This window comes from Panthera pardus, unplaced genomic scaffold (assembly GCF_024362965.1).
Source record: "Panthera pardus isolate Hobbes unplaced genomic scaffold, ASM2436296v1 HiC_scaffold_18, whole genome shotgun sequence".
Classification (NCBI taxonomy): domain Eukaryota; kingdom Metazoa; phylum Chordata; class Mammalia; order Carnivora; family Felidae; genus Panthera; species Panthera pardus.
Window position 1 is genome coordinate 26,035,212 of NW_026526743.1, and position 24,379 is coordinate 26,059,590.

The window sequence follows — 24,379 nt, forward strand, 5'->3', positions numbered from 1 at the left end:
CACAAAAGACCCCAAATAGCCAAAGAAATCCTGAAAAACAAAGCAAAGCAGGAGGCCTCATGATTTCAGACTTCAAGTTATATTACAAAGCTGTAGTCATCAAGACAGTATGGTACTGGCACAAAAACAGACACATTGAATGATGGAGCAGAATAGAAAAACCAGAAGTGGACCTACAACTCTATGGTCAGCTGATATTTGACAAAGCAGATAAAAATGTCCAATAGAAAAAAAAAAGACAGTTTCTTCAACAAATGGTGTTGGGAAAACTGGACAGTGACGTGCAAAAGAATGAAACTGGACCACTTTCTTACACCATCCACAAAAATAAATTCAAAATGGATGAAAGACCTAAATATGAGATGGGAAACCATCAAAATCCTAGAGGAGAAAACAGGCACAAACCTCTTTGACCATGGCTGCCGCAACTTCTTACTAGACATGTCTCAGGAGGCAAGGGAAACAAAAGGAAAAATGAACTATTGGGGCCTCATCAAGATAAAAAAACTTCTGCATAGCAAAGGAAACAATCAACAAAACTAAAAGGCAGCCTATGGAATGGGAAAAGATATTTGCAAATGACATATCTGATAAAGGGTTAGTATCCAAAATCTATAAAGAACATATCAAACTCAACACCGAAAAAACAAATAATCCAGTAAAGAAATGTTCAGAAGACATAAATAGGTATTTTTCCAAAGAAGAGATCCAGATGACTAATGAACACAGGAAAAGATGCTCAACATCACTCATCATTAGGGAAATACGAATCAAAACCATGATGAGTTGCTGCCTCACACTTGTCAGAATGGTTAAAATTAACAACTCAAGAAACAACAAATGTTGGTGAGGATGCAAAGAAAGGGGGAACACTTTTGCACTCTTGGTGGGAGTGCAAACTGGCACAGCCACTCTGGAAAACAGTATGGATTTTCCTCAAACGTTAAAAATAGAACTACTCTATGATCCAGCAATTGCACTATTAAGTATTTACTCAAAGGATACAAAAATATAGATTTGAAGAGATACATGCACCCCAATGTTTATAGAGACATTACCAACAATAACCAAACTATAGAAAGACCCCAAATGTCCATTGACTAATGAATGGATAAATAAGATGTGGTATATAAACATAATGAAATATTACTCAGCCATCAAAAAAATGAAATCTTGCCATTTGCAATGATATGGATGCAGGTAGAGTGTATGATGCTAAACAAAGTAAGTCAGTCAGAGAAAGACAAATATCACATGATTTCACTCATATGTGGAATTTAAGAAACAACACAGATGAACATATGGGAAGGGTGGGGAACAGGGAGGGAAACAAACCATAATGATAGAGAATAAACAGGGTTGATGAAGGGAGGTAGGTGGGGGAAGGGCTAGATGGGTGATGGGCATTAAGGAGGGAACTTATTGTGATGAGCACTGGGTGTTGTATGTAAGTGATGAATCACTGAATTCTACTTCTGAAACCAGTATTGCACTGTTTGTTAACTAACTAGAATTTAAACAAAATTTTAGAAGAAAAAATTGCTTTTACTATGTATGTTTTGAAATGTGAATGTGCCTTCCAGATCACTGTATCCCTTTCATATCTCCACCTAACCTGTTTGATACATTTAGACTGTCTTTGTGGTCCTTATTGGTATGTGCTCTTGACTCCTGATTCTTGGTCATTTATTCTTGAGATTTTGGGGGATGTGGAGCCTCGCAATGATATGGATGGAGCTAGAGTGTATGATGCTCCATGTATGATGAGAATCAGTGAAAACTTTCTACTCTCTTCCTAAAATGACTCACATATCACACATAGATAAAATATTGCATATAATTTCAGGGTACTGAGCAAACACTCTGGATCCATCCATGGATGAGTCCTCCCAGAAGTGCATGAAGCCCTTCATTTAAATGATATTGAAGGCCACTTGATGGCCTAGAGATGGGAGATTCTTGACAATCTTCTGCTTCTCTGAGGTGGAGTGCACTCAACTATAGTTCACAGATAACTACCCAATGTGGCTGTTGTGCTGTCACAGCCCATGCGGAGCAAGCATGAGGAGAGTTGGGTCGAAGGTCCTGGTACTCCTTCCCAGAGACCCAGGAAAGGATTGACTTCTGCCAGATACTGGATGAACACTGAACATATTGCTATTGAGCTGTTTCCTGTTCCTGTAAAGAAAAAAGACATTTCCTAAGGGCAAAGCCTCTTTCCAACCACATTCGGTGTCAGAAGGAGAAGAGAGTTTTTCAAAGAGGCCAGAATCAGCATATGGCTGCTTACCCCTACAAGCTGTTGATTATTTTCATTAAAAATTGCCATGGTGACTAGAAGAAGTTCTGTTGGTGGCTCCTTCCCAGGGGCAAGGTGGAGAGATAGCTTTTATTGGAAGTACCCCACACCTTCCACTGAGGGTGGATAATGAGCAACATGGAGTCAGGAAGAGCAGCAAGCCTGTTTGCCAAGAGATCTGAATTCTAATTCTGCACAATCATAATGATAGCTGGCTTCTGACTAGTGCTTATCTCATGTAAAACAGTCATAAGCTTATGAAATAGGACTTATTATTCCTGTGGACATGGAGGACATGTGGATGTGGACATGGAGGCTCAGAGAGGTAAGGTGACCTCCCCCAGGTCACACAGCTCAGAGGCAGTGGGTTAGGCCAATCTGACTCTGTCCTGTAAGTTCTTATCTGGGATGTTGAGAGTTGCTGGGTGTGTGAGTGGGTGAGTGACTCAGGCTCCCCACCCCATGGTGAGTCATACTTGGTTGTGTAGGGAGGAGGAAAAGGAGGAGGGAGGCTATGCCAGCCAACTCCTGCAACATCTGCCCACAAACCCAGCACCACAGAATAGCAACTGAGGCTGGGAGGAGGAAGGGGTGAGTTCCCCACTACTGCTAATCATTCTTCTTGACAACCCCTCTTGACTGCCTCAGCCCTGAGCCCCCACTGTGGCCTAACTCAGGAGAGACAGGAGTCCCCTAGGAGAGCCCAGAAGGGACTGAGTAAGAATGGGAAGCAGACACTCAATCTAGACTCTCACTCTGAAAGTGTGAAAATCCTTGGCTCTGACTCAATAAAAGTTAAATTAGCACTTTTAACTCTCCAGATCTCTTCCCTGGCATTATTTCATTTTCCCCTGAAATAACCCTCAGTCATTGTACATTTATTTCATCTGCTTTTCTGTTTGTATATTATATTTCAAACATAAAAAAGGTAAAAGAATGCATATCTACAATTCAAGTGGGGTGGCTGGTATTATTCCCTTTTTATAGATGGGGAAATAGAGGCACATAAGTTAATAACTTGACTAAACAGAGTTGCCGCATCCAATTTTGCAGATTTTTCACTGTATAAGGAACAGAGCAGAGAGGTAAATAGAGCTGAAATATCATCTATACTAGATAGTCAGGCTGTCCATAGGCTGCATCTACCTGGGAGAAGGGACACCTTTTTCTGTTTTGCAGGAAACAGAAGTCTTTATGCAGCCTAGTGCCTAGGGTGGGAGGTGGGTCAGGGCCATCACTGGGAAGAGAGGCCAGGTCTCCAAACTCTTGCAGCAAGCTCACTTATCATACCCATTGTCCACGTCCTCTGTCCCTATCCACCTTCAGTTATTTTCAGTCTCTGCCTACAACCTTCCCACCCTGTTTTCTAAATTCAATAGCCTTGGGGAGAGAAAGAGAAAAAAATAATGCAAAGGGAGGGCAAGTGGAAGTGAAAACAGAAATGTAATGGGCTTTAGAAAAGCATTAGTGGCTTCTACAGGCAGGGATAGAAAGGTATACAGATAGAGAAAGATGGGATTGTCTCTTCCTGAGGCTCCTCAGGAGGCAGGTGAGTGCTGCTTGCTTCTCTCTGTTGATGCCTTTGGGTTCCTGGCACCCTGCCAGATGCTGCTAAAAAGTCTTATTTTAATGTGTAATTTAGTGATTTCTTTTTACCTCCTTGTTTCCCTGGAGTAGGTTTATTCACTCCATCTTGGTGAACCTTCCTTGGGGTTCCTTCTGACCTGCCTACTGCTTCCTTTGGATTAGAATCTCCCTGGTTTTCACTTCCATTACTTCCAGGCTTCTTCTCTCTGGACAGACAACCATACCCCTGGATGGTGGGATTTCCTGTGGACTCAGAGGCTCCAGCATCTGGAAGTGGGCGGGGTTACATCCCTGATGGGTGGACAAGGGAGGATGGTGCTCGCCTTTGCAGCAGACTCTCCCAGCTCAGGTTCATTCACATCTCACATCTGAGTTGTGTGTTCTTACTTCTGCCCTCCCAGAATTCATCTCCCTGTCCAATAGCACCCAGGTTCCTCGGGAAGTTTCCTCTTTCCCAGGATTTTGCTGCCTTAGGGACAGGCCTGTTTCAGGTCCTGTGTCCATTGCAGAAACTGAGGACAGAGCCTTTCTCTCCCCACCCTAGTTTTCTGGGGACTGGCCAATGGAACATGACTTCTTGGGAGTCAGACTCAGAGCAGAGAACACACAGAGAGGGTGACTGTTGTCCTGTGTAGGTTCTTCAGATGTGAGAAGGTGCTGTGCTTCCTGATGCCCATCTCCTGGCATTGTGACACCCTCTTGTTTCCTGCTTTACCAAGTTCACTGTTGCACAGATTCTACAACTGTCCTGGAATCCTCAACAGATTCTCTGTTTTTGTTGCTCACAGCCAAGAACCCTGTCTTAGTCAGCTTGGGCTGCCATAACAAAATACCACAGACAGGGTGGTTTAAACAACACACATTTATTTCTCACAGTTCTGGAGGCTGGGAAGTCCAAGGTCAAGGCGCTGGATGATTCAGTTCTTGGTGAGAGCTCTTCTCCTGGCTTGCAGATGACTGTGTACTTGCTGTGTGTTCACATGATCTCTTCTCTGCCAGCACGTGGAGAGAGAGGTCTCTTGTCTCTTTCTCTTCTTCTAAGGGTGCTAATCCCATCCTGAGGGCTCCATTCTTGTGACCTAATCTAAACCTAATTATCTCCAAAGACCCCACCTCCTAATACCACCCCATGGTACAGGGGTAGTTAGGGCTTTACCATATGAATTTTGGGAAGACACAAACATTCAGCTCCAAACAGACCAGGACTGATCCAACCCCCAAATTTCTGGACTTCGTATGCTATAGCAGCCCAGTAGTAAACAGTTTCTACCATTTTAATGAAGTCTTAATCTGAGGAAAGGGGGCTGTGAACACAGTTTATGGATAGTGTAACCATTTATCCTGCCCCTGAGTCTCTGCCCAGTGCTTTCCTTACCCCCCATGAAGGGAATACTTCTTTACCCAAAATTGGCTGCCTGAAGGCAACACCTCCCTAGCTCCCACCTTCTTGTTTCTTAAGACAGACACCCACTTACTTGTATTATTATGCAAGTATAGGAGGAACTCAGCAGGAGGTAACAATGACAATAAGCTTAAAGAATTTTTATAAGGATTAAAACTCAAATTCTCTTTGATTCTGTGATATCAAACCTCAGTCTGGGAATTTCCTGACTGTGTTGTCATGGGCATATTACTGAATCATCCATGTCCCCAGGTTGTCATCTAAAATACGGTATAATATTATCTATATCTTAGTAATTTTGTGATGGTCAAATGACAAAACAAACCTAATGTGCTTTGTATATTTCTTCATATATAAGTGCTTCAACATGAGCTATTAAATGATTGTTATTATTATTAGATTAGTATTTGTAATTATAGGGTTTTTTTCATTTCTCCAGGCTCATGAACTTTGATGATTCAGGAAGGTCCCTTTCTAGCCCTTTGGGCTTCCTTCCTGTGACTCTTGGGAGTAAAATGTTCAAGTCTTCGCCCTTTGGGAACAATTGACCACTTTTGCATTGAGTGCACTCAGCCTGGCCACACACACACACACACACACACACACACACACACACCTCCCCATGTGAATCCGTGTGCCTCTGTGCCCTGCACTGGTTGTAGAGCATGCTGACCTCAGGAGCTGCTCCCTACAGCGTGTGTCTGATCTCTTAGCCTCTCTACCTCTATGGAGAAAGTCCCATCCCTTTTGCATCAGGCTTCTCTGTGACTTCTTGGCTTTTTCATTCACTCTTACTGAAAGTTCTTTAGCTGCCTGCTCCTGCAACCCACCTCCTCCAGGAAATGCTGTCTGAGTAGCTGACAGCACAGTGACGGTTCTCTCCAGGGATGCAGCCTACTCAGAAGTCCTTCTTGTCTTCACATGCTGGGGAAGAAACTGCCTCTGAGGACTGTCACTCCTGGGGCCTGTGGGGATACCATCACCTGTCAGAGGGAGAGAGAGGAATCTCCCTGGCATCCTCCTATTGTAGTGCTGTAGGGTCCTAATGCAAACTCATAGACTCCTAGAACTCAGAATTTCAAGGAACATCAAACAATCACCACTTTGACTAAAGACAGACTCATATGGTTGTTGAGATCATGTGGACACAACAGGATCACATGGCTGGAGCAAAAAGGTGACCTAGAATTGAGTCTTCCTTCTCCTGATCAGAAGAACTGCTAGGAGAGCCATTCTCTACCCCAAGCAAGCCCATTCTCCAGAAACTGTGTGGCTTTCATTCTCTCTCTCTCTCTCTCTCTCTCTCTCTCTCTCTCTCTCTCTCAGTGTGGGGGATAGGGATGGGAGGTATTTCTTGACTTCCTCCCCCACAACCCAGCCCTGCTCACTGACTGCTGAAACTTGGCTCTGCCTCTCCTTGCAGCATGGTGGGTGCTGTTCCCCACATCCTGGTTCTTCTTTATGAGGCAGGTTAGCCTCTCATTGGCATCACTGCTTCCATGATTATAATTGGCCTGAAGATTTTGAGCCTCAGTCTATCTGTTTGATTTCTCATTGAGTCTCACCACATACTTAGGACTTAAATAATTGACTTTAAGTGTACAAATTCACAGATTATAGATGCTATTAGAAGAAGCCAAGCTTTTCTTGTCTTCCTAAATGTAAGGAGAGTACTTATTCAGGACCCAGGACATTTCTTGCTGATTTTTCTCCACTTAGAGCATTTACATACAGGTTGAACATTTTTAAGATGTTGAATTTTCATTCTTTTGTGAATTAAAGCAAGATGTTAACTTGGTTTGGAGTCTCTGGTGTGTATAAGGGCCACATTTTAAAGTGTTAACAGACTCTTTAATAAAAGATGAGAGAAAGCAAGTGGCAGTGAAAATGTTCTTCTTCTTCTTCTTCTTCTTCTTTTTTTTTTTTTTTCCAGTTAAGGAACTTGGAATTCTGAACATTTACATGTAAAATTCAGCTGCAGCATATCTGGTATAAATAATACATTGAAAATTTTATGTAGTTAAGCATTACAGGAGTCAGACAAGCTCTGTTAAGGATTTGCATTTAATTCTGTTTTTTTTTTTAAAAATGTGTTAACTAAAAATAAACTAATTTCAGGCATAAAAAGTAACTAAGACAGTAGGAGAATTTGCAATAGAAAATGATCTGTTTAATTTAGTGCCTGTATCTTAAACCATTCATGGGATTAATTAACCACTCACAGGGAGAAGGTCACCCTAGGGGTGGGAGGAGGAAGCTGCTCTGAATTACAAGCCAGGACGTTGGTTTTGGCCTTCAGATATGTCCCACCTTACTCCTTCCTGGCTCTTCACAGAGCCAGCTCTCCTTTCATTAAGCAATGCCAGAGAAATGTTCCTGTAGTCAGAGAGGCCACAGATGTGGGCTAAGACAGGAGGTGAGAGGAAAGGAAGAGAATAGGAACATCTGGAGACTCCACTCCCTTTGCATTTGCCTTCACCTTGATTCAACATTTGGGGCTTCTTCTTGGGGTAAGACACTTCTGAGCAGGCATCCAACAGCCTCTTGGTGACCATATTAATCTGCTTGTGCTGCCATAACAAATGCCACAGACTGGGTGACTTATCCAACAAACATTTATTTCTCACAATCCTGGATGCTGTAGGTCCAAGACCTGAGTGTTAGCAGGTGGATGTCTCCTGAGGCCTCTCTCCTTGGCTTGCAAATGGCACCTTCTCACTGTGTCCTTACTTGGCCTTTTCTCTGTGAACACACATTCTTGTATCTCTTCCTTTTCTTATAAAGACACAAATTATATTGAATTAGGGCTTCACCTATGATCCCATTTAACTTTAATGACCTCTTTAAAGGCTTTCTCTCCAAATATAGTCCCATTAAGGATTAGGGCTTCAACATATGAATTTTTCAGAGACACAATTTAATCCACTATAGTAATCATAGTCCTATAGGGGCTGAGAGTATGTGTGTGTAAGGGGGTGGTGCTCAGAAAGGAGTCCTCCCTTTCCATCTCCCATGTGACCTGAGTGAGTATATTATACAACCTTTCAGGTCTTGGTTTCTTCCTGTAATAAAAGTTGGAATTACAAAGTGATATCTTTGATCTGTCTCAATTCTGGGATTCCAGATGGCCCTTCAGACTCATAGTCACCAGACATCTATATTCCTGGGGTTTAGATCCAGATTCATTCCCAGTTACTCTCTAAGCTTATCTAATAATAAATGTATACTCCAGACCCCATGTTGGGCACCAGGGACATATAGCTGACCACAACCCAGTCCTTCTCATAAGGAGTCCCCAGACAAATAAAGCAAAGGCTACTATGCATATAGGTGCTGGGTTATAGGAGAGTAAATAGTGCTTCAAGAGGTGTGTCCCCTTTTTAGTGAGATGGCACTCACTCTGTGCCATTTCCTATACCAAGTGCCCTGTTAGCTTGGCACAGCAGACCAACCATACCATGTGCTCCATACACACTCAATTTCCTTCAGTCACATGATCTCACTATGGAATAGGCACTCTTTTTTCATGGAGGTAAATTTTATATAACATGAAATTCACTATTTTAAGCATTTTTAAGTAAGGTATATAGTAGCTTCTAGTACATTCACAATGTTGTGCAACCATCACCCTATCTAATTCGAAATGTTCTTACCACCCCAAAAGAAATCCTGTCACTCTCCATTCCTCCTAAAAACCAGTAATCTCTGCTTTCTTTCTCTATGAATTTGCCTATTCTGGACATTTCATATAAATGCAATCATACAATATGTGGCTCTCAATGTCTGACTTCTTTCACTTAACATAAAGTTTTCCAGGGTCACCCATGTTGTAGCATGTCTGTAATTTTAGCCCTTTCTGTGCCTGAATAATATTCCATCTTGTTGATATACCACATTTTGGTTTACCCATTCATCAATTGATGGACATCTGAGTTGTTTCCATATTTTGGCTATTGTAAATAATGCTGCTATGAACATTCGTATACAAGTTTTTGTTTGAAGGCATATTTTTATTTCTCTTGGATTTATGCTTAGGAATGGAATTTCTGGGTTATACAGTAACTCCATGTTTAATATTTTGAGTAACCACTATTATTCTCACTTAACAGGTAAAGAAATTGTAGAGCTGGGAATCCCACTAAGAACCTCTCACTCCAGAATTCATGCACCAACCACTTCATGACGCTGCCTTAAAGGTGATGATGGAGCTGGATTCTGAAGGACTAGAAGTTATCTTGGTTGAGGGGCAGGAAATGTGTTCTGGGCATATGTGTTGCGGACTAGAAGTATGAGAGAGCTTTTTGCATTTACACAGCGGGAGGCAGTTGAGGACATCTACAGCATGCATTTTTTTTTTTAACATTTATTTTATTTTATTTTATTTTATTTTATTTTATTTTATTTTATTTTTTTTTTTTTATTTTTTAATATATGAAATTTACTGTCAAATTGGTTTCCATACAACACCCAGTGCTCATCCCAAAAGGTGCCCTCCTCAATACCCATCACCCACCCTGCCCTCCCTCCCACCCCCCATCAACCCTCAGTTTGTTCTCAGTTTTTAACAGTCTCTAATGCTTTGGCTCTCTCCCACTCTAACCTCTTTTTTTTTTTTTTTTTTTTCCTTCCCCTCCCCCATGGGTTTCTGTTATGTTTCTCAGGATCCACATAAGAGTGAAACCATATGGTATCTGTCTTTCTCTGTATGGCTTATTTCACTTAGCATCACACTCTCCAGTTCCATCCATGTTGCTACAAAAGGCCATATTTCATTTTTTCTCATTGCCACGTAGTATTCCATTGTGTATATAAACCACAATTTCTTTATCCATTCATCAGTTGATGGACATTTAGGCTCTTTCCATAATTTGGCTATTGTTGAGAGTACCGCTATAAACATTGGGGTACAGGTGCCCCTATGCATCAGTACTCCTGTATCCCTTGGATAAATTCCTAGCAGTGCTATTGCTGGGTCATAGGGTAGGTCTATTTTTAATTTTCTGAGGAACCTCCACACTGCTTTCCAGAGCGGCTGCACCAATTTGCATTCCCACCAACAGTGCAAGAGGGTTCCTGTTTCTCCACATCCTCTCCAGCATCTATAGTCTCCTGATTTCTTCATTTTGGCCACTCTGACTGGCATGAGGTGGTATCTGAGTGTGGTTTTGATTTGTATTTCCCTGATAAGGAGCGACGTTGAACATCTTTTCATGTGCCTGTTGGCCATCCGGATGTCTTCTTTAGAGAAGTGTCTATTCATGTTTTCTGCCCATTTCTTCACTGGGTTATTTGTTTTTCGGGTGTGGAGTTTGATGAGCTCTTTATAGATTTTGGATACTAGCCCTTTGTCCGATGTGTCATTTGCAAATATCTTTTCCCATTCCGTTGGTTGCCTTTTAGTTTTGTTGGTTGTTTCCTTTGCTGTGCAGAAGCTTTTTATCTTCATAAGGTCCCAGTAATTCACTTTTGCTTTTAATTCCCTTGCCTTTGGGGATGTGCCGAGTAAGAGATTGCTACGGCTGAGGTCAGAGAGGTCTTTTCCTGCTTTCTCCTCTAAGGTTTTGATGGTTTCCTGTCTCACATTCAGGTCCTTTATCCATTTCGAGTTTATTTTTGTGAATGGTGTGAGAAAGTGGTCTAGTTTCAACCTTCTGCATGTTGCTGTCCAGTTCTCCCAGCACCATTTGTTAAAGAGACTGTCTTTTTTCCATTGGATGTTCTTTCCTGCTTTGTCAAAGATGAGTTGGCCATACGTTTGTGGGTCTAGTTCTGGGGTTTCTATTCTATTCCATTGGTCTATGTGTCTGTTTTTACAGCATGCATTTTTTTGTGGGATGAATTTCCAGGGAAGAAGCAGAAGGACCAAACCCTAAAGGGTCTTACATACCATGCTCAGAAGTTGAGTGCATAAAGATCTTAAACAAAAGAATAAGTATGAAAAAATATATGTATGTAAAGCAAAAATGAAACCCACAAGTCAAATGAAAAGGCAAACACACTGAGAAAAAATATTTGCAAGCCATATGACATTGGGTTAATAGCTTTGTTATATAAAGAACTCCTAAAACTGATTATGAAAACATTTAAACTGAACTAGATAAATGGGCAAAGGACATGAACAGATGATTCACAAAATAAGAAATGCAAAGCAGTAAACAAACATATGGAAAAATGTGCAACTTCCTGTATAATCAAAGACATGCAAATTTAAACAACAGTAAGAGAGCCATTCTTTGCCTATCGGATTAGTAAATGTTTGTCAAAATGGTAATAGCTGATTCTGGCAAGAATGAGCTGCAAAAGGAATCCCTGCACATAAGTATGTTCGAATCCCGGATGCCAAATGTTCCTTTCCCTATAATTCTGTAATTCCAGTTCTGGTAATCAATTCTCTCTGAGGCTACATTTATATACTGTTTGCAATAAAGAAAAAATTTGAAACAAGGAGACAGAAGGTACAGGTGACCAAAGTTTAGAACATCACTTCCGTGTGGACACCAGAAACATTTTTCTAGCCCTGACTTCTTTTTTGAGTTCCAGAACTACCTCAAGCTGAACTCTTCATTGTTTTCTCCAAATCTGGTTTGCCACATTCATTTTCATGTTTCATTAATGGTATCACAGGCTATATTGTAATCCAAGCCAAACCTTAGAAATTATCCTTTCTTCCTTGCCATGGTCTAGGTATTTGTGTCCTTTACCACCCCCACACCACAAATTCCTATGTTAAAAACCCTAACTCCCACAGATGACAGTATTAGGAGATGGGGCCTTTGGAAGTGTTTAAATATAGCATAGAGCCCTCATGAATGGGATTAGGGCCTTATGAAAGAGACCCCATAGAAATCCCTAGTCCCTTCCACCATGTGAGGACAAGGACAAGGACAAGGTGAGACCGCTTTGTTTATGAACCAGAAAGTGGGCGGTTACCAAACACCAAATCTGGTGGCACAACCATCTTGGGCTTCCAGCCTCCAGACTGTGAGAAATAAATTCTGTTGTTTATAAGCCATGTAGTCTGTGGTATTCTGTTATAGGAGCCTGAAAGGACCCAGACAACCCTCTTCTCCTTCATTTATTCTATCCACCTCAAATTTTGTCAGTTCCACGTCAGGAGGCTTCTTTGTGTTTTTTTTTTCTATTTTATTTTATTTTATTTTATTTTATTTTATTTTATTTTATTTTATTTTATTTTTTAATTTAATTTTATTTATTTTATTATTTTATTTTATTTTATTTTATTTTATTTTATTTTATTTTTTATATGTTATTTTATTTTCTTCCCAGTATAGCTAACATACAGTGTTATATTAGTTTCAGGTGTATAATATAGACACTTTTTGAATCCGTTCTCTCATTTTCTATATAGTTGCCATTGTCTTAAACTACCCCTTATATTTTCACCCTGAATTGTTCCAAGTCTCCTATCACAGGCCATTCACCTGGAGGGTGCTGAGTAAGAGAGGAGGGCCGTATTGAGGGGAGAGCTACAAGTGAGGCTCCAACAGGGTCTCTGAGTTTTTTCTTTTTTCTTTTTAGAAGACCTGAAACAAATATCTTAAAAAGTTGAGGTTTGTTGAATCTGGTATGGATAAGATATTCATTACATTATCTATTTTTTTTTTTTTGTATTTTGAGTATCTAGTAATAAAAATGTGACAAGTCTCTTTTCTGATCTCCTTTTGCAAGTTCCCCTTCATTCATATCCCTACTTCACAATTCCACTAAATATTTTAAGAATAAAAAATCAAATTTTGTCATTCTCTGCTTGAAAACCTCCATTACATTAGTTTCATATTTCTTACAGAATAAAATCTGAATTTATTAGCTTGACACAACAGACACTCCACACCCTATGCCCAAGCCATGCTAAATTTTATAGGTCCCAAACCCTAACCTAAATGACTCTAGACCCTACTCATACCTCTGTACATGCCCTGCTTCACATTTCACTTCCATCTCCCCATCTGGAAGACCTCAACTCACTTTTCAAAACCAAGATTCAACATCTGTTCCAGAGGAAAGCTTTCTCTGAGCAGAAGTTGGTCATTCCTTCTAAAAAAATTTGTTCATGACATTTATCACTGCTCTTGCCACATTGTTCTGAAATCTTTTTTTCACTCTTTCTTCAACACACTGTGGGCTCTTCATGGAGATGGCTGGTGTCCTCTTTATCTTTGCAAGCCCCAGACTGAGTGTAATGCCAAGAACTTCAGAAACCCTTTGAGTGCTGTTAGAATGGAGGAATGAGGATAAGGAGAGAGCCAACATGCACTAGATCATGAAACCTTTCTCTCCACAAGAGAAACTTGAGAAAGTGAGAATAGAAATGTGTGTAAGAGATGTAGTTTGGATCAGTAATCAGACTACTGTCTGGAAAAAAATCTCATCCAAGGAAAGAAGGCAGGATGGAAATTTCAAATGTTTGAAGGCAATCTGTGAGGGCAGACTCCCAGCCCAGACTAACCAGGCATGCTACTGGCCCTGAGTGATATAAAAAATGCCCTGGCTTGCAGCCCAGATCTGCACTTTAGGACTAAGCCATTCCCTCAGCTGTTGAAAGTGTGGCAGCCATTGGCTCTAAGTTGAGTCACTCTCTGAGAATTGTCCCCAGCCAAAGAAAGCCCTCCTCTAAGTTCATGCCCCTTCCTGAAGGTATCCCTCATCCACTGACTAGTTAATGAGGTCCAGCCCACTTACCTGGAGACTGAACAATGCTGAAGGGCCCTCCCAGCACCAGAGCTCCACATGGAGCCAGCTGAGGCCTTTTTTTGGTATCCACAACAAAGTTCAGCTTCTCTCCTTGCTCATTCCTCCTTCCTTCACTCCTAACAGGTATTCATTCCTAAGACACTGTCTAATAAATACATTTTCAGCATGTAAATCTCCATCTCCAGAGTCTATTTTCCAGAGAAATGATCTAAGACAAATGTTCTTGGGCTTAGAGTTCCATCCCCATATTTTCACTACATTGGAAGATACTTCCTTGGACACAGATGCCAAGATCTCCTCCACAGATTCTTGAAGATTCTTTTGTCATTTTTGGAATTTTGTTAGTAGCCCCAAGACCACTGCCAAATAGTCACACCTCCTCACCCATGTCCTGATTGATATTTTTGTAATGATTGTTAAGGTGTCACTTATTTAAAGTCATATTTGTTTTGTCAGACAGAAGTCTGAAAATAAAATAGTTAGTGGTAAACTAGGAGAAGACAGAAAACATTAACATTTTGGTCTCCTCTATTAGCTAACTTTTATTTTTTTAATTTTTATTACTTTTAAATTTTTTATTGATTTACTGATTGATTTAATATAATTTATTGTCAAATTGGCCAACATAGAGTGTGTACAGTGTGCTCCTTGTTTTGGGGTAGATTCTCGCAACTCATCACTTACATACAACACCCAGTGCTGATCCCAACAAGTGCCCACCTCAATGCCCATCACCCATTTTCCCCTCTCCCCCACCGCTCCATCAACCCTCAGTTTGTTCTCTGTATTTAAGAGTCTCTTATGGTTTGCCTTCCTCCCCTCTCTGTTGGTATCTATTTTTTCCTCTTCCCTTCCCCCATGTTTGCTGTTAAGTGTCTCAAGATCCACATATGAGTGAAAATATATATCTGTCTTTCTCTAACTGACTTATTTCACTTAGCATAATGCCTTCCAGTTCCATCCATGTTGATGCAAATGGCATGATTAGCTAACTTTTAAAGGATAACTTAAAAACTTTAAAGAAAAATTCCAACTTTTGGAGGAAAGATGGCTATGGCCAGACATGTTTTTTGTCCTAGTTAGCTGAGTTAGAAGGATGGGAGTCTGTTTACTCTAGATCAGTGGAAGTCACTGAGGACAAGGCTGTGGTTGGGAGTGGGGGCCAAAGTATGTTCGGGATTTTTAATTCATGGACCTAGGTGCCAATTGTTTACTTGAGGTAGCAAATGTGGAGTTGGTCAGACATCCGATCATTGTGGTGTTTGCCCCTGAATGTTCCATCCCAACAATGCATTTCCCTTGCTTTGAGTATGTGAATGGCTATGGTGGGGCACTGGAAGGCCGGTAGAATCTGTGGGAGAGTTCTTGTTAGAAGGACAGTCTCTCTCCTCCTTCCTTCCCTTCAATTTTTTTCTTTATAATTAACATAACTTCCTTTGTCTCTAATCCTTCCTGGGACTCGGTCCTCACTTTTGACCCTCAACTCCAGCAGGGCGTCTTCTCTCTAGCAGTCTATATAGCTTCTGCCTCTTCATCCACATTCCTGTTCATGTTGTGGCAAATTTTCTCCAGGTTCCTCAATTCATTGTTTCATAGAATTGTTTTTTAATATTTGTGAATTCATTTGGCAGGCAGACATTGCAATTATGGACAAGATTGACTATTAGGAGAAATCCTCCCCCTTCCCACCTCCCCAGGAGCAATTGAATAGCACACCACACATTAAATCAAATGAGCAGGCATTAGCATCAGTTGTAAACAATTTACACTGCAGAACTCCTGCCATCTTGCCAAATGCCCTAAGAATTAAATGTGGATTCCAACTCACCTTGCTAATTAATTCAGAACAAGAAGATATCCCAAAAAGCAATACTCTTCCATACTGGTGGAGAGTGACACAGACATTTAAAAATGCTTGGAATATCCACTCTGTTATTTTTAGCTTAAGATTTCTTTGCCAAAGCCTGCTTCCAAAATTTCATCACTTTCTGAGAAAAATAGTGTATATGGAAGCATGTGGCTGTTATTGCTGCCTCATTCATTTTGAAACCCCCTCACCTAACACAGTTCTGGGCATATTGTAAACACTCAGTTGTTATGATATTGAATTAAATCATAGAGCACTCCTCTAGTGCAGTAGCCAATTCAGGAATTCACAAGGATAATCAAGATAAATTCCAGTACACCTCCAAGTGTTCACCACTTTAGGCTGCTATAACAGAATACCATAGACTGGGTGGCTTATAAACAATGAGAATGTATTTCTTATAGTTATGGAGGCTGAGAGTCCCAGATCCAGGTGCCAGCACCATCAGGTTCTTGTGAGAGCACTCTTCTGGATTGCAGGCTGCTAACTTCTCACTGTATTCTCACATGGTGGACAACAGACAGGGGAAGCAAGCAAGCTCTCTGGTGACCCTTCTAAGGGCACTAATCCCATTATGAGGGCTCCAACCCCATGACATCATCTAATTCTGATTACCTCCCAATGGTCCCATTCTTATACTATCTCATTGGGGGTGGGGCTTTCAACATATAAATTTTGAGGGAACACACTCAGTTTCTAACACTTTAGTGATACCTATATTATGTGCTTTTGTAACCAACTTTTAAGGACGGAGTTTGCCCAAGGTTAGTAGGTAGGAGGGCTGAGGGATCAGATTTGGAATTCAGTACTGTTTGATTCCAAGGCTGTCTCTCTCTCTCTCACCATGCTGGAGGATCTGTTTCCAAGGTCTGTCCTTGGCAATTTTGTTTGGTCTCAGGTGCACATGTGTTTTTGCCTTTTGAAAGACTTCTCCCTGCATTCAGAACCTCAGACATCCAGTACTTTCACCCCTCCTGGACTGCAATGGGAATGGGAAAAGGAATATGATCAATAGATTCCAATCAAGATGCTAACACCCATCAAGGATGTTTGTGGATTTAAGTCACTGAAATATGTTCGCTCAAAAACACAAGTGTCATTCCCCATCTTAAAACCTCCCAATTGGCCTCCCATTGCATTTGGAATACACTTCAACTCTACACCATGGCCTACAAGGGTCTACAAGATCTGGCTTCTGCCAGCCTCCCTGGTTCCAACTCATCCCACTGTCTCCTTACTGTCAGGTTACTAACCTGATTCCCTGAACACACCGGACTCATTCACAACTCAGAGCCTCACATCCACCATTCCTACTGCCTGGAATGCTTTTCCCTTGGAAATTTTCCATGGCTGCCTCCTTCCCATTTTTTCAGGTCTACTTTGAGAAGTCTTCCTTTATCACCTAACTCCAAACTGTCTTCCATTCCAAGCCATTCTCTATTTGCTGATCTTCTTTTCATTTATTTATAACATTTATCATTATCTTGTTATTTGTGTGCTACCTGTCAACTCCCACTAGGATGTAAAACTCTCTGATTGCAGGGACCTTATCTTTCTTCTTCACTGCTGGTATCTCTCATGCCCAGAACACTGCCTGGCACATAGTAGGTGCTCATTAAACATCTTTGAAATGAATGAACATCTTCAAAAGTGAAGTCCAGATCTTTGTAGAAGCAGGAAAAGTGAGGAGAAATTTGGAAGTCAGAGAATATCTCTGAAGGGAGCCCATCACCTCTCCCTCATCTTTAGATGTGCAGACCCTTTCTTAGCTCTGGTACCAGACGCCTTGCTAATCTGGAGCTGTAGTTGGAGTCTGAGAACTGACAAATGTGTGTCGCTGTTCCCTTCAAGGTGCTTGGGGGCCCCTCCATGGGTGGTGTTGTACAACACCAGTGGCAGCATTGTACTATGGAATTCATTGTGTTCACATGAAGCAATGAACTACATTTTATTGAGGAGGTAAAGGTAGTTGTTGCTGTTGAACAAATTCCTTGTGAGCATCCTGTCCTCTCTATTATGAGGCTCCCAGAGAGCCCTGCATAATAGGATTTCTTGCCAGCCATTACCTATTCACACCAGAGGTAGGAGTAGCAGATGCTTATGAAGAGAGGGGTTATTTTAGTGACTGAGTGGATTGACATATCACTCTGGGTAGCCACTTTAATGAAATAAGTTCCTGCATTAAATGACACACACCTGCACTTAAAACCTGGTTAAAACTTCCTTCACTTGCTTTGGTATGGCCGAGTTTTTCAATGTAACTGAGTAGCTTCACTGTTCGTGGTTCTGAAACAATTTTTCTTTCAACAGGCAACTGATAGGAAATAACATTTCTGCCATCATCCATTTTGATGCTACAGAGAGATTTATGGGTTTCAAAACTCTTTTCACACATATCTTAGTTTTCTTCCTGAGAGTTTTGTAAACTTTGTAAAGAAGGTGGCTATCCCCACATTTTATACGCTTGGAATCCTTTGCTGGAATCTACAAACCTGTACTTTGATTGGAATTTCTTTCATCTTGACAGATGTCCCTTAAAACAACTATTTTTTTACATATGTAAACAAAGTTAATTGTGGAAATTTCAAAAAGACAGATAAACAGTTCCCACACCCAGAAAGAACTACTGTTAGCATTTTGATTAATATTCCTTGATATAGATACATAGATAGATGGAAAGAAGATACATGATCTAATATTGTGTACACTATTTTACAACCATATTTTTCACTTAGAAAATTATTAGATACTTTTTCTATGTTAGTAAATATATTTTCACAGCTTTTCAAAAGAGGTGAATACTATATGATTGTGGGTTTATACCATACTTTATATAACCAATTTTTGTTGCACATTTAGATGATTTCTATTGTCTTTGTGATTACAAGCAATATTTTAATAAGAACTCTCATAGCTAAATGTTTATAAATATTCCTATTTATTTCCTCAAGAAAAATTCTGAAAGAAAAATTTCTGGATCACACAATTTAAGTTCTTTTGATACAATAGTCCACTTTGAATAGCTATTGGCACCTCATTTTCCTCAATACTCATACACTGTGAGTATTACTATTTAAAAAAAATTTTTTTTAATTTATAGGTACACAAAAATGAACTCAAAATGGATGAAAGACCTAAATGTAAGACAGGAAGCAATCAAAATCCTAGAGGAGAAAATAGGCAACAACCTCTTTGACCTTGGCCACAGCGACTTCTTATTTGTCATGTCTCAGGAGGCAAGGGAAACAAAAGCAAAAATGAATTATTGGGACCTCATCAAGATAAAAAGCTTCTGCACAGCAAAAGAAACAATCAGCAAAACTAAAAGGTAACTGACAGAATGGAAGAAGATATTTACAAATGACATATCAGATAAAGGGTTAGTATCCAAAATCTATAAAGATCTTATCAAACTCAACACCCAAAAACCAAATAATCCAGTGAAGAAATGGGCAAAAGACATGAATAGACACTTCCCCAAAGAAGACATCCAGATGGCCAACTGACACATGAAAAAATGCTCCACATCACTCATCATCAGGGAAATACAAATCAAAACCACAATGAAATACCACCTTACACCTGTCAGAATGGCTAACATTAACAACTCAGCCAACATCAGATGTCGGCAAGGATGCGGAGAAAGTGGAATACTTTTGCACTGGTGCAGTCACTCTGGAAAACAGTATGGAGTTTCCTCAAAAAATTAAAACTAGAACTACCATACAACACATCAATTGCACTACTAGGTATTAAAGGGTACAAAAATGTTGATTCGAAGGGGCTCATGCACCCCCATGTTTATAGCAGCACTATCCACAATAGCCAAATTATAGAAAGAGCCCAAATGTCTATCGAGTGACAAGTGGATAAATAAGATGTGGTATATATATACAATGGAATATTACTCAACAGTCGAAAAGAATGAAATTTTGTCATTTGCAATGACGTGGGTGGAACTAGAGTGCATTATGCTAAGCAAAATAAGTCAGAGAAAGGCAAACATCATGATTTCACTCATATATGGAATTTAAGAAACACAACAGATGAAGATAAGAGAAGGGAAGAAAAAATAATATAAAAACAGAAAGAGAGACAAACCATAAAAGGCTCTTAAATACAGAGAACAAACTGAGGGTGGCTGGCAGGATTTTGGGGTGGGGGATGAGCTAAATGGGCAATAGGCATTAAGGAAGACACTTGTTGGAATGAGCACTGGGTGTTTTATGTAAGTGATGAATCACTAAATTCTATTCCTGAAATCATTCTTACACTATATGTTAACTAACTTGGATTTAAATTTTAAAAATAATAATAAAATAAAATAAATACAATTTATGGTTGGAAATAACATCTTGCCATTCTTATTTGCCTTTCTTACATTATTGGTGAGATTGGATATGTTTAAAGTATTTGAGGCCATTTGAATCTTTCTTTTCTTTACTTCCTTCTCATGATCTTTTATTACTTTCCTGTTTGAGAGTTTTGAAATCTAGGCCTTCTGTTTCTAAATTCAATGCTCTTTCTTCAAATTACAAGGTATCGCTATTAAGACAATATGTATGTGTCCAGGAAGCATCCTTCGGTTGTAAAAGTGGTTCTTGCCTTTTAGGTTCTTCTCCTTCAGGCTTCCAGTGCTGTTCCAATTCCAGCTATGATGACTCACTAGTACCTATGTTGCTTTATTACTTATATATTACTTCCTTCAATTCTTACAAGTGTCCTAAGAGGCAGATGGGGCAAACAATGGTGTCTGTATAACAGGTGAAACTGAGGCACGTTGAGGCTAATGGACTTACCCAAGATCACAAACAGGTACCTAAATCAAGGTAAATCTTTTTTTTTTAATTAAAAAAATTTTTTTTAATCTTTATTTTTGAGAGAGAGAGAGAGAGAGAGAGAGCAAGTGGGGGAGGGGCAGAGACAGAAGGAAACACAGAATCTGAAACAGGCTCCAGGCTCTGAGCTGTCAGCACAAAGCCCAACGCGGGGCTGGAACTCATGAACCACGAGATCATGACCTGAGCCGAAGTCGGACACTTAACCGACTGAGCCACCAAGGTCCCCCAATCAAGGTAATCTTGAACCAGGATCTCTTAGGAATCTAGTGGGGAGGTGAAATAAGCAAATCACATGAATGCTTAATGACTAACAATACATTATCTTTCCCACGGTTATTTGCATTAAACAGAGAGGAACATGAAGCAATCACTACTTAATGTGCCCTGTGAAGCCAGAGGAAGAACTATTTTAGGGTCTGGAGCCTGCCCACTCCTTAAATCACACTATGTAGATATCCACCTACTGCATCTATGCATGGTCCTGGCACTTCTGTCTCAATGTGGGTTGACTTGAGACACCAACAATGACAATCTGAATATATACAATATAATGCCCCAAACATGAAGAAAATAAAGGCTGTTTCTCTCTCTTTCTCACCCCTCTCTCTCTGTTCCCTCATTTTAAAACTGTCTTTTTTGAGCAGAAAACTGTCTTTCCATTTTCTTTACAACCTTACTCAGCACCTCTTTTCCTTTTCTTTTGAAGCTAGTGAGTTACTAAGTGTCTCTCAGAAATGGTCTCTAAGCACCCAGAAGAACAATAACCATTTAGCTAGAAAGTCATGGAACAGTGAGCAGCAGGGACAGCATCTCTCTGCTGACCCACTGTCTGATGAATTCAGGTTTTAGTTTCTCACAGCTTGCCTGGCCCACAGACATTAAGTGGTAGACCCACCTTAGGCCCTTAGTGGACACCAAGCTTCATCAGAGCAGGTGGGGATATCTCTGAACACCACCCCTCTAGTACTATTATTGTGTGGTGACATTTCTCATTGTGCAAAACCACAAAGATATATCAAGACCCCTCAGGGGTCTAGTCCTCCCTCATTTTGGATGTCGGCCTTCAACTGCCATCTCTGCCTTTGTTTTCTCCTTGATAGGTTTCACCATAATGACTTTAAACATTTTATGAGAGGAGGCTTTGCAATATTTGGGGGTAGTATTTTTTTGCAAAATATTTGATAATATTTTGCTGGTATTCATTTAATAATAATTGAAGAGAATTGCTTTTTTCAGTGACCATCTAGTGCCTTATCTATATTTTCTTACTTAACTCTATACCATCTTTAGAAGAATATTCTAAAGGTCTTTTTGGTACTTTAAGTTTCGTGCAATTAACACACCAATGCTAGGAATCCTGAGGCTCAAAGTAGACTGGTATAACCTAGCATTATGAATTTTTTCTTTTTATGAAGATGTGAAGTTTGACATAATTTATAGTCAACTGTAAATTGGCTAGTGATTACAGGAAGGAAGAAGATCACAGATAGATTCACACTTTGATTAATACAGTTAAATTTTTTATTCAGTGGTGGATTAACCATGGTGAAGATAAGAAAGATCTGAGAACAATCTCATATCTCCAGGGGGAAATAATCAGGCAGGAGATAATCACTACTAATTGATACCTCCCACTGATGTGCGTGTGTGTGTGTGTGTGTGTGTGTGTGTGTAGCAATAGGGATATCATGCTGTCTGTATGGGTTAGGATCCATCTTAACTCATCCTGGACCTTTTCATGGTCCACAGGTTTCTTCTACATCAAATGGTGATAATAATCCTTGCTTTATAAACCAAATAGGGTGGAAATCAACAGTAAAATGGAAGGAATTTGACAAGAAGACAGACAGTGCTATACAAATGTAAAGGATTTTGATTTCCTGCTGTTTATTGGAGCAAAGGGCTCACACAGGGATCCAGAGCACATGGTCGGCAGGTCCACCAGAGCTGGATAACTAAGACATCAGGAAGGGTAGCTGCAAGGCCCCATACTGAAGTGCTTACATCTTTGAAGAAAACTTTTCAGAAGCTAGAATGACAGATGTCTGAGAATCAATTTTTTGATACACAACCTTTTTCAGTATGAAAGGAGCCTACATAATTTGTTTCAGAGAAATACATGTCCCAGCCACAAGAGTCAGCTCTCAGAGTGTGTTGGGCGGTTTCACATCTGTGCACATGGGCGGCAGAGCTGCCCACATGAGCAGAAAGGGCACTAGCCTCATGGCAGGCAGCTGTTCCTGCTGGAGCCAGAACTATACTTTCCTCTCATTTTGTCAGAAACAAAGTGTTATTTTGGTAACTCTTTATTTTCCACACTGCAGCTTCCCATGTAATTATTGAATACAATTAGATATTCCATGCTGCGTAATTACTCAGTTATCTGTGCCTCTGAAAGATATGAGAATAAATGATCATGAAAGTCCATAGTGAAGAGCCTCCATCCAAAGAATAAGAATGGGCTATCTACCTGACAATGTGTCTGAATCAGAAAAAAATAAAACTTGAACATTTTGGGTTTTTCCTCCATCTGCTATACTCACAGACAAAATTTTGCATTAGAAAGCAGAACAAACTGGCTTGGTTGACTTTTCTTCGTCATCTTAAGGTATGGCTTCCTATTCTGTTTTTTGTAGACATCTAAATAAAACTTGTACATGGCATGAAAAAAGGAATGACAGATCAGAGTCCAAAGATGATCCATAAATCCAGCTTAACTAATTCACAGGGTAGCTGAAAGGTCCTGCTATCTCTACATCAAATTCATTCTTTTGCACAAAAAAGAAAAAAATAGCAAGGTGTATTAAAGTAGAGAAAGGGCTTTGCTTTTTGTACACATCTATATTAACCAAGATTCTTTTGATTGCAAGTGACAGAAACCCAATTCCAGCCAGCTGCAAACAAGGGATTTAGTAACATGATACTGGAATAAAACATTGCAGGAATACACAAAACTCAGACTGGAACTGAAGACTTGATACCAAGACTTTGCCTTCTTCTATTCATCTCTTTGTTTTTCTCTCTGTCTTGGCTTTATTCTCTTGCATTATCAGAAAAGTTTTGGCAGTGATCATGCTACTACTGGAAACTCTGGGATCACAATTCTGAAACTTATATAAAAGTGAAAAAGTGAAAAAGGGAGTCTTTCATGTCAGTTCTATTAAGAAAAAACAACAAGGGCACCTGGGTGGTGGTTGGTTAAGTGTCTGACTTCAGCTCAGGTCATGATCTTGCAGTTGGTGAGATCAAGCCCCGCATTTGGCTCTCTACTGTCAGTGTAGAACCTGCTTTGGATCCTCTGTCTCCCTCTCTCTCTGCCCCTTCCTCTCTCTCTCTCTCTCTCTCTCTCTCTCTCTCTCTCTCTCTATCAAAAATAAATAAAAATTTAAAAAATTAAAAAAGAAAAAAAACAATAGTACTCTGATTGACCTAGGTTGGGTCAAATACCTTTCCCTGGACCAATTTCTGGCTTAAGGAGTAGGTTAAAGCATTAAGACTGGCCTGGCCTGAGTCATATACCCAAACCTGTGCAGGGAACAAGGTTTATAACCAGAAGAAGGTGGGGTCTGAGACAGGAGAAAGCATACAGGGGAGAGGACAATAGTAGCACCAAAGCATCAAAATATGCATTTGTGCAAACTCAGGGAGCATCTTCAGGACCCAAGGCAATA

At 40.2% G+C, this 24,379-nt stretch overlaps 1 long non-coding RNA gene across 1 annotated transcript; it reads left to right on the forward strand.

Annotated features, from left to right (window-relative positions):
- Positions 1-7,624: 7,624 nt before the first annotated feature.
- On the forward strand, positions 7,625-9,582 carry LOC109271017 (uncharacterized). The gene is made up of 2 exons (XR_002081802.2): positions 7,625-7,798; positions 9,398-9,582. It is a non-coding gene; the product is annotated as an uncharacterized LOC109271017 (long non-coding RNA).
- Positions 9,583-24,379: the final 14,797 nt, after the last annotated feature.